This window comes from Eptatretus burgeri, chromosome 6 (assembly GCF_056783735.1).
Source record: "Eptatretus burgeri isolate ZD-2024b chromosome 6, Ebu_testis_v1, whole genome shotgun sequence".
NCBI classification, from domain to species: Eukaryota; Metazoa; Chordata; class Myxini; order Myxiniformes; family Myxinidae; genus Eptatretus; species Eptatretus burgeri.
In genome coordinates, this window is record NC_140966.1 from 89,506,009 (window position 1) to 89,522,404 (window position 16,396).

The window sequence follows — 16,396 nt, forward strand, 5'->3', positions numbered from 1 at the left end:
CCTTGAAAAGTGTGTGATGTCTGTTTGAAAAGTTTATGATGTTTGTTTGAAAAGTGTGTGATGTCTGTTTGAAAAGTGTGTGATGTCTGTTTGAAAAGTGTGTGATGTCTGTTTGAAAAGTGTGTGATGTTTGTTTGAAAAGTGTATGATGTGCGTTTTAAAATTGTGTGATGTTTGTTTGAAAAGTTTGTGATGTTTGCTTGAAAAGTGTGTGATGTCTGTTTGAAAAGTGTCTATTTGACATCTGTTTGAAAAGTGTGTGATGTGTGTTTGAAAAGTGTGTGATGTTTGATTGAAAAGTGTGTGATGTTTGTTTGAACAGTGTGTGATGTTTGTTTGTGAAAGTGTGTGATGTTTGCTTGAAAAGTGTGTGATGTTTGTTTGAAAAGTGTGTGATGTTTGTTTGAAAAGTGTGTGATGTTCGTGTGAAAAGTTTGTGATGTTCGTGTGAAAAGTCTGTGATGTTTGTTTGAACAGTGTGTGATGTCTGTTTGAAAAGTTTGTGATGTTTGCTTGAAAAGTGTGTGATGTTTGTTTGAAAACTGTGTGATGTTTGTTTGAAAAGTGTGTGATGTTTGTTTGAAAATTTTGTGATGTCTGTTTGAAAAGTTTGTGATGTTTGTTTGAAAAGTGTGTGATGTTTGTTTGAAAAGTGTGTGAAAGCTGTTTGAACAGTGTGTGATGTCTGTTTGAAAAGTTTGTGATGTTTGTTTGAAAAGTGTGTGATGTCTGTTTGAACAGTGTGTGATGTCTATTTGAACAGTGTGTGATGTCTATTTGAACAGCATGTGATGTCTGTTTGGCAAGTTTGTGATGTTTGTTTGAAAAGTGTGTGATGTCTGTTTGAAAAGTTTGTGATGTTTGTTTGAAAAGTGTGTGATGTTTGTTTGAACAGTTTGTGATGTCTGTTTGAACAGTGAGTGATGTCTGTTTGATCATTTTGTGATGTTTGTTTGAAAAGTGTGAGTAGGGTAAGAATACTGATTCTGGCTCACTTTTCCCCATGTAAATGAATGGGGGATTTTCAGCGATTCATATTTTTTTCCCTAAAAATAAACCCCCTTTTTATCCCAAGGTATATTTATTTGTCTCCCCTTTTAACTTGGAGGTTGAACCTCATTGAATTGAACACCTGGGGGTTGAACAGCTCACTCATTGAACCTATAAAGATTTGTTCATTCTCAAATTCCTTCAATAGTTTAATTTTCTTTGCACAATAATCCCCATCTAAAATATTGAAAAACAAAACATTTGAATCTTTATATTTTTTAAGATACCCCTTTTGTGCCATTACGAAATGATAAACTTCTCTTAATGCTCTTGTTTGACCACCTCCTGAGCCACAGGTTATTTTTTGTTAAGCCCCGCCCACTTTTCTTTAAGCCCCGCCCACTTTTGTTAAGCCCCGCCCACTTTCCACAAGGTATTCAATAAGCCCCGCCCACTTTTCTTTAAGCCCCGCCCACTTTTGCTAAGCCCCGCCCACTTTTGCTAAGCTCCGCCCACTTTTCATAAGGTATTTTTCTAAGCCACGCCCACTTTTGCTAAGCCCCGCCCACTTTTGCTAAGCTCCACCCACTTTTCATAAGGTATTTTTTCTAAGCCACGCCCACTTTTTCTAAGCTCCGCCTACTTTTGCTAAGCCCCGCCCACTCTTACATCATTTCCAGTTCATCTCTGACTCACAAAGAAATCACTAGAAAATTACAGGATGTTATGGTTTTGAAAAATTTCCCAATGAAGGCCTGCCTAGGCTTGCCCAGGGAATTTCCAAAGGAAAGCACACCCACCAGTCTTTCTCTATAAAAGCTTCAAACCCAGGCTCCATTTTAAACATTTGTTTTTGCTGGCAATGGTGTGCTGTGTGCTTGTCTCGAACTCTCTGTCTTGTATGGAACTCAACCTTCAAGTTGATGAACTGGATTCAAACCTCTTATCTGTTGAGGTAAGATTTTTATTTTCCTATTTTCAAACTTTGATTGAAGCATACTCATTTAATAATTAAATAACTTAATTAATACATTATTATTTTCTCTCACAGGAAATTGTATCTGAAATACAAAATGAAAATACTGCTTTTGCTACAACTTGGGGGGAAATTGTTGGCTTGGTTGAAGACCTTATGAGCGACCAAGACCTTGAGTGGGATGACTTTGGTGTTCCTTGGAACTCTCTGTCTTGTATGGAACGAAACCTTCAAGTTGATGAACTGGATTCAAACCTCTTATCTGTTGAGGTAAGATTTTTATTTTCCTATTTTCAAACTTTGATTGAAGCATACTCATTTAATAATTAAATAACTTAATTAATACATTATTATTTTCTCTCACAGGAAATTGTATCTGAAATACAAAATGAAAATACTGCTTTTGCTGCAACTTGGGGCGAAATTGTTGGCTTGGTTGAAGACCTTATGAGCGACCAAGACCCACAGAACGAGTTCGTCCTTGATGACCCAACCAAAGAGTTATACCTTGGAGACCAGCAAAATCCTGAAAAAGAGTTTTACAGCAATAGTACTCATTGTGAGTTATCAAGACAATACCCACTGAACAAGTTATACGTTGATGAGCCAGAATACAAGTTTTACCTTGGAGACTCACAAATTTTGAAAAAATCAGTAAATGAGTTCTGCCTTGATGGTTTAAATAACTACCTTGGAGACTCAGGAAAAGGGTTCTGCCAAGATGGTTCTAAATATGGGAACTACCTTGGAGACTCACAAATTTTGAAAAAATCAGTAAATGAGTTCTGCCTTGATGGTTTAAATAACTACCTTGGAGACTTGGAAAGTTGGGGTTATTTTGAAGACTTGAAATGCTACCACTCTTTGGGATTTAAACCTATCAAGAAAGTTCTTACTCCCTCTTTCTATGTCATCAAACCTGAAAGCCTTAAAAGACAGAATTGGAAGAAGAGAAAAAAAAACAAAACGTAAAATATATATATATATATATATATATAGGTGGAAATCTCATTTTGAAAAAGACTGTGTTGGGTGAGGATTGAGTTGGGGTTGAGATTTTGAATGTGAGGGTTGGGGTTGAGATTTTGAATGTGAGGGTTGGGACACACACACACACACACACAAACAAAAGTTAAGCCTTGACTATTCAGTTGAGGATTCTGTGTTTGGGGTTCACAGATGTAAGAACGTCCACCCCTTGACACACATTATATACTGTTATACACCTCGGACTTGGCCCTCGAGTGTCCACAAAGGTGTATTATCTGCTTAGTTTTGTCTTTTGTAATTCCTGTGAAAAAAATGAACCTAAAATCTCTTCCCCTTCCAAATCATATATTTTATAAGTCCAAGGAACTGTATCTATTACATCAACAATTTTAAAAAGTTCTTTCGTCCATCGTTCAGTAAAACCCTTTTCAAAATGAGATTTCCACCTATATATTCTTACGATATCACCAACTTTGAACTTAGGTTTTCTGACATTAATCTCTTTTTCATATTTTAATTTTGTAAATGTTTCTGATGGCTTCATATTCGTTGACGTGTGAATCGTGTCATTATACTTATCCACAATATCCTGAATAAAAGATGACCATTGTTGTGAACCGAGTTGTGTGAATTTTTTATATAGTCTCTCTTTTAAGGTACGATTAAAACGTTCAACAACAACTGCCTTCCCTTCATTAAAGGTACTGTATAATGTAATACTGTTATTTTTTAGAAAATTCATAAATGTCTTGTTATAAAACTCTCTACCCTCATCAGTCCACAATTTTTTAGGTTTTCTCTTACTTTTATTAAATATCTGTTGAAAAGCTAACATAAGAGTATTACCTGTTTTGTTTTTTAAAGGGACAACCCACGCATATCTACTCCTCAAATCAATAACGGTTAAAGCATACTTGTACCCCTTATCATTATTGAGTTCAATCAAATCAGCAGACCAGATATAATCAACTTCCTTGGAATAAACTTTCCTTCTCTGAAACTTTGTGAATATTGGTTTATGTAATTCATCAGCTAATTGCTCTTCAGTATTAATGGCATCATTAGAGCCTATAAGTTTTTTGAATATCCAAGTCCAAGTTTCAATTTAGCACTAATCATCTTCTTCACGATGAACCTATCAACTTTTTCTCTCAAGGTTGGATTTTGTATCAGAGACAAATTATACAACATTTCTCTATCGGCTTCATGCTTTTCTTCCAACGTTGTGGTATTCCCATAATCAATATCGTGTCTCATGCACACTTCATCAACTCTATTGATTGGTTTACTCCAGGATTTAGGATTGTCTGCCTCATCTAATCTTTTATCCAAGTTTGTGCCTGGACCACAGAAAGAATACCCTGGAAGATGTAATTCCCCTGGTATTCCAGTAGTTGTAAATTTACTTCCTGATAAAAACTTTTGTATATCTCCTCCGAGTTTGTGTTTGGAGATAAATTGATTTTTTTGAACCACACACCGAACATATACCTTTTTGTATAACCCTGTTATTTTTACTTTTAATATATGAAATATTTTTAGTATTAGTTTTCTTTTTACATTTGAGACAATAACTCATTTATTTATGAGAAAAATTCCTGCAGAGTGCAAAAACCTTTTTAGTTTCCAACATGCACATTTGAATCTTAATTTTTAAAACATAAAGAATCCTTAGAAATGCCTTCACTCTCTCCTCCATTTATTTAAGAAAAAACTTGAATTAAAATGAATAGCTTGACGATGTCAATAGTCTTGAAGAAAATATTGCAAATAGACTTGTCAATTCTTTGTTTTCCTCCTCGGTGGGTTGAGTTATTTTCTGTAATACCACCAATCTTTTTTGAATCTCACTGGTTTCCATATTTTGATATTTATTCATTCTCTCTCTTTCCTCCCTCTCTCTCTTCTCCTTTTCCTCCTTCTCTTTCTTCTCCCTCTCTCTCTTCTCTCTTTCCTCCCTCTCTCTATTCTCTCTTTCCTCCTTCTCTCTCTTCTCCTTTTCCTCCTTCTCTTTCTTCTCCCTCTCTCTCTTCTCTCTTTCCTCCCTCTCTCTATTCTCTCTTTCCTCCTTCTCTCTCTTCTCCTTTTCCTCCTTCTCTTTCTTCTCCCTCTCCTCCTTCTCCTTTTCCTCCTCTTCCCTCTCTTCTTCAACTCCTTCCTCATCCCTTACTATCCTTGAATCGTTTACACCCCATAGAATATTATACATATATTCATCAGGATTTCTTGTTATTCCTGTATCCAAAATAATTTTTTACAACAGGAAACCAATAAAATTTCTTTTGAATTTCTAAAAGAGCCTGACCTTTTCTTAACCTTATAATTTTTTCATTATTTAACATTCTAATTAAATCTAAAGTTGTCGGTTTATCAACATCAGCATAATGCCAATCTTTTATTGAAAATACCTCATTCTTATGTTGTAGAACATATTTATTAAAATACCGAATACCCTTTTCTTGAAGGTATGCTTGGACACAGAAATGATAATTTTCTTGAAGCCTTCTTGCTGTCATTTATGTATTAGAAATATATGTTAGAATAATATTATGGCACGAAACACCTCCCCATCTTCCCATAGTTAAATCATTTTGTATTTCCTTACTTATTATATATAATCCTGTTTTTTCTGTTTTCATGAGATAAACAAGGGCAAAACCATTATTATATTTACCCTTATTAAATTCTTTTATTTGTTGTTTACTAATCGTGGCTCCACAAAACTCATTCTCGATACCAAGTGCATAATATTCTTCCTTACGAGACTGATTTAATTGTTCCAGGTCTTCGAGGTTAATTTTAAATGACCAATTATACCCTAAATCATTCATATCATACCCCCATTGTTCTATTCTCATACAAACGATACGCCCTTCTTTATAAAAATTTATGTTAATTCGAACTGTGAATTCTGTATGACCTGGAGATAATATCAACACTTCTGTATCTTTGGAATACACAGCCGTTTTATTTAAGTATATATATTGTGATAAATCGTTTAATCTCACCAAGTCATTCGCGTCAGTCGGGCTTGGATAATTTTTTAATTTATAAGCATTTTTCATGTTAATATTTTTGTTTATATTATATTTATGTCGTTCAGCCTGTGCCTTTGTATAATAATTTGATAAATCAATATCCAGTTCTTGAGATATACCAAAGATAGAACCATCTTTACCAACATAAGTCATTTATATTAGATTAAAAATAATGTCATAAAAATTTTTATTTTTGTTGAGTTGAAATAACACATATAGACATAATTGACCACAACACTTGGAATTTAATTCTTGGACTTGAAATGTTTGATAAACACCATTCTGTAAGAATTTTATGACTTCAACAGGTGGTGGAAGACCAAAACTATCAAAATAATATTTGTCTTGACTATTAAAAATACAAACCCAATGAGAACCGTTCCCATTATTATCTTCTAAGTTCATAATAATATTCTTTGTATGTTTCGGCACATTTGTTAATTCATCTCTCATACAAATAACCACATTATGAATTTTTAATTTCTTACAATATTTGGCAAGTTGTAAATTTGATGTTGTATTCTTTCCAAATTCTTTCAACCACTCATCAATGCTCATTTATTTATTAGAAAGATATAATCCATTACCTCTTTTCGTTAATTTTACACCTGCTTGTGCTATAGAAGAAAGCATATCTCCAACTAACAATCTCGCTTTATCAGGCAGACCTTCAAGTTTTTCAGCAAAATCTACAATTACACCACTTCCACTAATTTGTTTCTCCAACTCTTTGTTATGTCTTTCCAATTCTTTTGAGCCTGGAGTTGAGCCTTCCTTTCGTTGGCAGTTTTGACCGCTGTTGAAATACCACCCGTCAATGCTCCAACCGCACTTAAACCAGCAAATAAAGGAATTAGAAATGGGAGAAATCCTCCACTCGTCTCTCTTATTGAATATTTTTTCAACATTGGTTTTGTCATTTTAAATTTAAGTGAGCCAGTGTCATTCAAGATTTTAACCTGTTCTCTTGTGAGCAAAACATCAATTCTTACTGCTCCTTTTCTCTGAATTGTATTAACGTTAATCGTACAAGGCTTTTGATTTTGAACACAAGATGATAGTTTATGAAGATTGATTTGATTAACATATACCCCAGTTGGTACTTTGCCACTCATTTATTTAACAAAAAATATGTGAGACTAATCATCACACCATTATCTGTATTAATCTGCAATTCTGTTTCTTCCAAAAGCAAACAATATGTATCAACTTCTTCACTCTCTCCTCTTTCAATGTATAGGGAAGTATCCACTCGATTAGACTTTATAGTTTCCTTTTGAGCGCTCAGGTCAAACGCATAGATTGTATACAAACTTTTAAATGCTGTCATATCCAAAATAGGTTCTTTATTTCCATTACTTTCACACACCTTTTGGTAAGACTTGTATGCTTCAGCAAAATCATTTTTTTCCCAATTAATTTCCAATCTATCTCGTGGATAAAATGTTCCATCTCGAGAAACGCGAAGTTGTTTCACCTTAGCATTATCACTCAATGCATTATTCTTATCAGTCGCAGTATCACCATCTGGCTTTTTAAAAATCATCCACAGATATCGTGGCTTTCCTTCCAGAACACCCAAATTCCACGTGTAAGTAGTTTGATTGAGTTTCACGTGTTGACATCTTCTTTTGAGGTATGATACACTGAGTGGTTTCTTTGAGTTAAGTCTTCCATTCAACATCTCTTCTGTTTTAAGATTAGGAGTATATTCACTGATATACCAACTCATCTCCTCAATTACAAATTTATTCTGTTCACCAAAAGCACTACCAACACCAAAAAGCAATCTATTTTCATTATCATTCCTTTGTAGTTGAAATCTAATTTTAAGACCATACAGAACTTTATCATAATCACAAAATCCAAATATACCTTTAAGAGGAACTGCCACAGTAAAACTATTTTCTGCTTTTGTATCATCATTATACATTCCTTTCCTTTGAATATATCCAGGGTCTGTGTTTGTTCCCGTTGACATATCAGGAATAAAACCTTCGACAGACCCCTTTCCCATTCTATCACTGAATGTATAGAGTGTAAATTTCATCATTTCAGATACAGCAGAGACATAATCAACCGCTTCAACTTCTTGTGTTCCAATATACAATCGCACACTATCAAACATTTTCCAGAAGAAATCATTTACAAGTGTAGCGTTTGTGTTATTCCCAGCCTTAGTGAATTTAAATTTACACAACAAGAAACTTTCGGAGAGATTCAAATAGGTTTGTTGATTATTTATTTCAAAACTTTTTGTACCATTTGTATTCCAGTCTGTTCCAGTTATTGCATTTACCTTGAAGTAATCTTCTTTTTTAGTGGAGTTTGAGATAATAATAGTATCATCCAAATCATAGATACTATCAATTGCTTCCATACTTGTATTTATTTAGGAAAAAAGATGTTAAAACTTTTGAAACCCTGTTCCAAGTATTTGAATTATTTTCTGTCGTTCTTGGGGGACAACTGAGTTTTACCTTTCTTAATTTCTTTTATTGCTTGTAATTTATGAGATTCCTTCTGAGCATCTTTAATACTCTTTACAGCACCTGCTACATTTCCCACAGCAGAAGCATTTGAACCAATTAGGTCTTTATGTTTAAGAATAGTTGAACCAATACCCATGAGAGTATCAATTATCCCATCTCCTCTGAATTGATGTCCGACACCCCTTTGTCTCTTAGGTTTATAGTATCCTCTACCAAGATACATACCTTCACCCTTGTAGTACGGGGAAAGGAACATCCCATCCCCTGTAATTATTTTATATTTTCCCAACTCGTGTTTCCTCACAATAACCATCGTATTTATTTATTGAAAAACTTCACGTAGGTGAATTCTGATGGATATAACTTCTCCATTAAAAGAAATCACACGATTATCTTGGTCGGTTATCCTAAAATTTACTCTGTGTATGGTTTTTCCTGAAACAGGTAGATAAACCAAATTTTTAGGTTCCATATTGAATTTATAACCAATTGGGGTTGAGTATGCGCTGAATGAAAATATTGTATTTGTTTTTTTTCCATCATTATAAGCACCATCAATCAAATCACAGTGAATTAACACCGAATTTATTCCTGAGGATATTTGAATGACATTATCACTGTAAAACGTCCCATTAGTTTCAATCTTTTTGAGGAGAAACCTAATAACTCTCTAAATGAATTATCAATTGTGAAATCAACCTTGTAGTTATTTTTAACTTTAATCGTTGATTTTGAAGTATGTTTTTGAATGTTTATAACAATATTTTTTGGTTCATCACCCTGTTCTTTCATAAGACGAGCAATTTCGGAAGATATTTGAGAAATCTCGTATGCTCCGGGTGAGACTGTTATCGTTTTGTATCCACTTCCCGGATTATAACTAAACTTGTCATTTTTCTCGGTTATATTAAATAAGGTATTATAAGTTTCCATGGACAATAAAGATGCCTCATATTCTTTTGTTGTGTCAAGTTGTAGTGGGTATGGGAATGAAGATGTGTGGTCGCTTGTTGTAAAATTAAAACTCAGGATTGTGCTTCTCATCTTATTTAATATGAGATAAAATGTCTTTATATTGAGATTTATTAATTATTTTCATGTTCATCAACTGGTCTAAAATGGCTGATGCTTCATTAAAACAATTGTTATTTCCAGCCTTCTTACTGCCTAACAACAATAACAGTCTATTAACTAATTGCGATGGGTCATTTGGAAGAAAACTAATACCTGAACCAAGGATACTTAAAGCCTGAATAATGTGTTTCTCCTTCTCATTCTTCCTACTTTTACCAGAAAGAATAACCTTATAATTTAGAGTGTTCAGCAAATCAATATATACTCTATCATCATTATTTTCCATATCCAATGGTTTATCAATATACTTTGATTCATCCCTCACAGTTGAACCTTGTCTTCCATCTTTTGTGAGAAGAAACATTAATCTCGGAGTTAGTTTAACAGGGGGTTGAGCAGAACTTAAGAACCTTAATTCATCATTAAATATCAATACCTTTTCTTGAACAAGATGAAATATTGCTGGTTGTTCTGTTGGAATGAGTCCTGCTTTGGTTTTTGAATCCGCTGAATATTCATTGTTTTGAACAGCATTCACAATATAATCAGGGGGTTGATTAATCTCTTCCAGTTGTTGAAATAAACCTTCATCATATTCTAATTCTCCAATATGCTCTAATTCTTCCTCCGTCATTTGACTGAAATCTTTTAACATTTGGAGCTTTCTGGGAGTATATTCTACTGTGGGAACTGTGGAAACATCTTTCATTTTTTCTTGGGAAGTTTTTAAAAGTGGTTTAAAAAATTTCTCTTGTTTTCTTTCAAATACTTCTTCGCCCGTTAGTTTCTGTCTGCGTTTCTTCTTTATGTCTTCCTGCTGTTTTACAACTTTTGAAACCAACTCTTGATGTTCCTTAAATCTTCTTGCTCTTTCTTTTACATCCATTTATTTATTGTAAAATATCATTTAATGAATTGTAAAGATCAACAGGGAAATTTTCCTTTTCTTCATCATTCAAGTAGATGTGTTCAAATAAATCCTTTTCTTTAAATATTTCATCAAATTCTTTATTAACATTAATGCGAGTTGTAATTTCTTCTTCACTAATACTTGCATCTCTGCTTTTCATACGTTTGCGTTGAGTTTCTTCATCAACATCAAAACCGAATGATAAAATCTTCACTCCACTCAGATGTTTAATAATTTGTCTCGTTCCTTCTGGATTAGTTTCTAATATCCCAACACCACCAGATTTTAGTTTCCTTAACTCACTCTTACAATGTGAATATTTTGTTGTACCAAGATTAACCTCCTCAAACATTTGACCTTCATTCCTCAATCGCATATGTTCCTCCACTGAAATATAGTGATAATCTTCACCTTTTACTTCTCCAGGTCTTATTGCTCTAGTTGTTGTTGATACAATGCGTATCACGGGGTGTTTTTTAAGTAAATTTACAATATTCTCATTTGTACTACACAAGAACCTTGATTTATGAAAGTTTTTTCCAGAAGCAGATTTACCCACAAGATTTATAATAATAGTTGTCATTTATATATGTAATTGTTTATAAAACAAAAAATATATCCCTTAATATCTCATCTTGTTTCACAACAATACATTTATATTTTTCAGTCGTGTGCTTCATATAATCCTCAAATTTCTTTTTACTACATAATGTAGAACAATTATCTCTCCAAAAATTATTGATATCTATTGAATTTAACTTGAATAAAATAAAAGTATTAGCATTGTTTCTGATGGAACGACGAGGAAGTTGAAAGTACGATTGACTAAGATAAATACAATTACAAGAAGAATGTCTCCCTCTTGTGTAGTAGCTGTCCATTACCATTTGGTTTCTCTCATTAACACAATCATCAAAGATAACGAGGTTCTTTTTTGATTTATCCAAATCTTGGGGAGACGGTATATCATCCGTATTATCACTAAGAATACAAGTTATAGGATTTGATTTCTTTTTACATCTCTGTGTATCACAAAATAGTTGAATTATATCTTCAATGTTATAATCATTTAGGTTTTTTTGACGTTTAAATAAACCGATTATATCTTCTTTTTGAAGACCAGCATTAAAACCTTGTGAGAGTAGTTGATACTCTGGTTGAAAACTCGACTTTGTGAAAATTATTAAATTGTCATAATCTAAAAAGTTGGGAGTGAGGAGCATTTTTAAAAGTAAGCAGGTTTTTCCACATCCACTTGAACCAACTATGAGACATCTTAATGAATTTGGGAGATTTTTGTGGTTGTTAAATTTTATCTTATTTTCCCAAATAGGTAAAAAATCATTCATTTATATATTTGAAAAACAGGTTATTTAATTTATTATTGGCATTTTTAGAAACTCTATATTTTATCCTAAGTTCAGGTTTAATTTCAAGATAATCCATTATTTTATTTATACAATATCTTGTGTTGATATTTCCCTGAAAATTACATCCATGAATAATATACAACAACAATCCTTTGAACATTTCTCTTATACGTTCAGTTTCTTCCCTTGTAAGGAAAGGTGTGTTATCACCCTCATACTTTACATTCATTTCTCTAATCAATCTTGTAAAGTAATTCATTTTTGGTGTAAATCTAAAAGAATTATTTTCCTTTTTATATTTTTTATTATCATTAATTAGAAGATAATCACAGAATATACATTGTTTATAGGCTTTTGACTCTGTGTTTAATCCCTGTCTTTCACACGCAGGACAATTCTCAAATTTGTCATGTGGAGAATCAGGAAAGTCTAGCATATTTATAAAGTAAAACTTTACTTAAACTGAAATTCATCTATACTTTCAGTTGTATATTACCATCGATATCGATATACTTTTTTTCATTATCAGATTCAACGACAACATTTTTTATATTAAAGGTAATTTTAAAATTATCGTTAACTGCTATTGAACGAAATGTCATTTCACCTGATATATTAACATCCTTTATTTCATCAGGATTTACATCTTTTGGGTTGTTGAAAAAAATACAAATTTCTCCTTGCATATTACAGATGGTCTTATCTTTTCTTTCTAAAGCTTCATCCATAAGGTTTTTTGTTCTTTGATACTTTTTCTTGTTTCATTGCTTTTTCTAGTTTTGAATATATTACTAGAAGGAGAGGAGAAACTTTTGTTAGAGATACTTTAATTGATGTTCTACCAGGTATACTAAAAGCCCTTCCACTGTAGGAAATTGAAGAACTCATATTATTTACCATAATAGTTTTTATCCAATAGTTGTTATATTTATCTTTGTTCAATTTTACATCCTTGACATATTTCTCAGTATCTTTAGCAGATGAAGAGATTGATTGAAACTTGTCTTTTGTGTCTTGAAACATTGTATTTATTAAGTGAAAAAGTTGGAGGATAAAATGGTTTTAAGCACAGATTCACCTGTAAAACAAACGAAATTTTCATCAAGAAAATTTTAGTTTAAGCAAAGTTTTATTCTATAAATATGGTGAATACAACGTACTGCGATGTTTGTAATCACGAATATAAACATTATAGAAAACACCTCCGAACCAACAAACACACATTTAATCTGTTTCATAAAATATCTCCTCTTGAGTTGGAAAGAAAACATTGTGATATCTGTTCAAAGGATGTTTTGAAGAGTAGTTATAATAAACATCTTCAATCACAAAAACACAAGAAAAATGAGTTTAAAGTAAAGGGAGACTATTATATTGAAAACACTGATGGGGCATTTAAAGGGCATATAAAAATAAGGATTTTTCAATTTGGAGAACCCGGTCCATCATCAATAGCTGAATCAATTGAAATAGTGAAACCCGATGTTGAAAAATTTATTAAAAAGACATTAAAAGAAATGAAAACTTTAAAGTTTTATATGGGAGTGAAAATGAATATGAAAAGACAAGATGAAGAACAAACTCCTTATATGAGAACAGATCTTCATTTTATAACATCATTTCAAGATTTTTTGAATAGTGGGGTTTATGAAGAACTATCAAGACAAGAGGAGGATGTTGATAATACAGTGGTAGGAAGTGGATTCAATATTAAAAAAATCATCTTTTTAGATATACACATTCTAAAATCAAACCCTCTTAAAGCTTCCTCTTATATTGAATTACCAAAAGAAATAAAACTAAAGAAGGCAGTTGTTAATATTAAGAACAATGATAATAAATGTTTTCTCTGGTCTGTTCTTGCTCACTTACATCAACCAAAATGTAATTCAGAAAGAGTAAAACAATATATGAAATATGAGAATACCTTGGACATTAAAGATTTTAAATTCCCAATGCCACTAACAGATATTCCTAAATTTGAGAAAAAGAATAATCTTTCTATTAATGTATATGGATTAACGGATACAAACAAAGTTCAAATATTAAAAATTTCAAACAACTATAAAAATGAAGAAACACACATTGATCTTTTATATTTTAGTGTTGGAAAGAATTCACATTACACATACATCAATAATTTATCAAGATTAATCTCTTCTCAGGTATTCAGAACAGCAAACAAAATATATCCTTGTAAGCGATGTCTTAATTCATTTCATACAAAAGAACGATTAGAACAACATTCAAAATATTGTAGTAATCATAAATCAGCTGTAATTACAATGCCTAAACCTGGTGAAAAGATTTCTTTTGAAGATTATAATAAATCTATCATGCATCCATTTGTGATATACGCTGATTTTGAGTGTATCCTTAAAAAGATAAATACTGCTTCTCCTAATCCAAAAGAACCATATACAAATAAATATCAAAAACATATTCCTTGTGGTTTCTGTTATTATATCAAATAATCTGTTGGAGAAAAGTATAACAAACTTGAACATTATCGTGGAAAAAATGCTTCACAAGAGTTTGTAAAACGATTAGAAAAGGATTGTATAAGACTCACTAAATTAATGAAAGAAACAAATGAACCGATGAAATTAACCAAAGAAGAAAAATTAGAATTTAGAATGAACAATATCTGTCATATTTGTGAGGGGGAAATTAAGGAGTCAAAAGTTAGGGATCATTGTCATCTTACTGGTAAATATAGAGGTCCCGCTCATTCCTGTTGTAATCTTAATTATAAATTACCTTCTTTTATTCCAGTCTTTCTTCACAACAGCGCCAACTATGATACACATCTATTTATAAATGAACTTTCAAAAACACCAGGGACTATTTCTGCCATAACAAACACAAGTCAAAAGTATATTTCATTTACAAAAATGATATTCACAAAACCTATAACTCGTATTCGGTTTCTTGATTCTTACAAGTTTATGGGAACACCACTAGCCTACCTCGCATCAAATCTAAGCTCCATGGACTCTTTTCCAAATCTTAATTCATTCTTTCCAAAAGAGGAAATTCTCACTAAAAAGGAAATTCAGATTAAAGAGAGAATTCAAAGTAAAGAGGAAACTGTAATTAATGAAGAAATTCTAACTGAAGATGAAATTCTAATCATAAAGAAAATTCGAACAATGAATGAAATTCTAACTAAAGAGGAAATTCTGATTAAAGATGAAATTCTGATTAAAGAAGGAATTCTTACGAGAGAGGAAATTCAAACAAGGAATGAAATTCAAAGTAAAGAGAAAATTCTTACAAGTAAGGGAATTTATCCTTATGATTATATGGATTCATTTATGAGATTTAAAGAAACACAACTTCCATCAAAAGAAAGTTTCTATAATAACCTTTATGAAGAAGAGATGAGTGATAAGGAATATAAACACGCACAAGAAATATGGAAATTATTTAAGATAAAGAACCTTGGAGAATATCACGATTTATATCTAAAAACAGATGTTTTATTGTTAGCTGATGTGTTTGAAGCTTTTAGATCACTCTGTCATAATAAAAATTGTTATGGATTAGATCCTGCCCACTATTTCACAGCTCCTGGTTTAGCTTGGAGTGCAATGTTGAAAATGACAAAACAAGATATAGATTTAATCAGTGATGTGGATATGCTTTTGATGATTGAGAAGTCCAAGAGAGGTGGAATATCACAAGTATGTTCAAAAGATATGCTAAAGCAAATAATAAATATCTTCCAAATTATGATAGTGAAAAAGATAGTAATTATTTGATGTATTTTGATGCTAATAATTTGTATGGATGGGCAATGTCTCAATCTCTGCCTTATGGTAAATTAGAGTGGGTGGAAGAAAAGGATTATGAAAAGGCTTTGATGAATATTGTTATTTCTTCTCAAGAGGAATTGAATGACGAAGAAGAAGGTTATTATTTTGAAGTTGATTTGAGGTACCCGAGTGATCTTCATAATAAGCATAAAGATCTTCCTTTTGCATGTGAGAAAGAAACTCCAAAGAAAGAATGGTTAAGTGATTATCATAAAAGTTTTAATATTAAAGGTAAATCAACAGAAAAGTTATTAACAACATTCTATGATAAAGAGGGATATGTTTTGCATCAGAGAAGCTTAAAACAGTTTTTGAGAGAAGGATTGAGAGTAGCTAAAATTCATAGAGTTTTAAAATTTAAACAAAGTCCTTGGGTGAAAAAGTATATTCAATTCAATACAGATATGAGAGCAAATACAAAAGTAAAATTTGAAGGGGACTTTTATAAATTAATGAATAATGCTGTATTTGGAAAGACTATGGAAAATGTTAGAAACAGGCAAAACATTAGATTCGCAACATCTTGGAAAGAAGCTTCGAGATTGATAAATAAACCCAGTTTTGATAGAGAAGAGGTTTTTTCAGAGAACTTTTCTGCAATTCATATGAAAAAGGAAAGTATTGTAATGGATAAACCAATTTATATTGGAACAGCAGTTCTTGATTTATCAAAGATATTGATGTATGATTATTTGTATAATGACTTAAAGAAAGAGTATGGTGAAAATGTTTCATTGT

General features: G+C 32.0%; 1 protein-coding gene and 1 long non-coding RNA gene across 4 annotated transcripts in view; both read left to right on the forward strand.

The window, feature by feature from the left end:
• Positions 1-16,396, forward strand: part of LOC147025293 (enteropeptidase-like) — a 381,080-nt gene that overhangs the window by 267,453 nt on the left and 97,231 nt on the right. The window lies entirely within an intron of this gene.
• On the forward strand, positions 553-3,568 carry LOC147025297 (uncharacterized). The gene is made up of 3 exons (XR_015059445.1): positions 553-1,945; positions 2,042-2,236; positions 2,333-3,568. It is a non-coding gene; the product is annotated as an uncharacterized LOC147025297 (long non-coding RNA).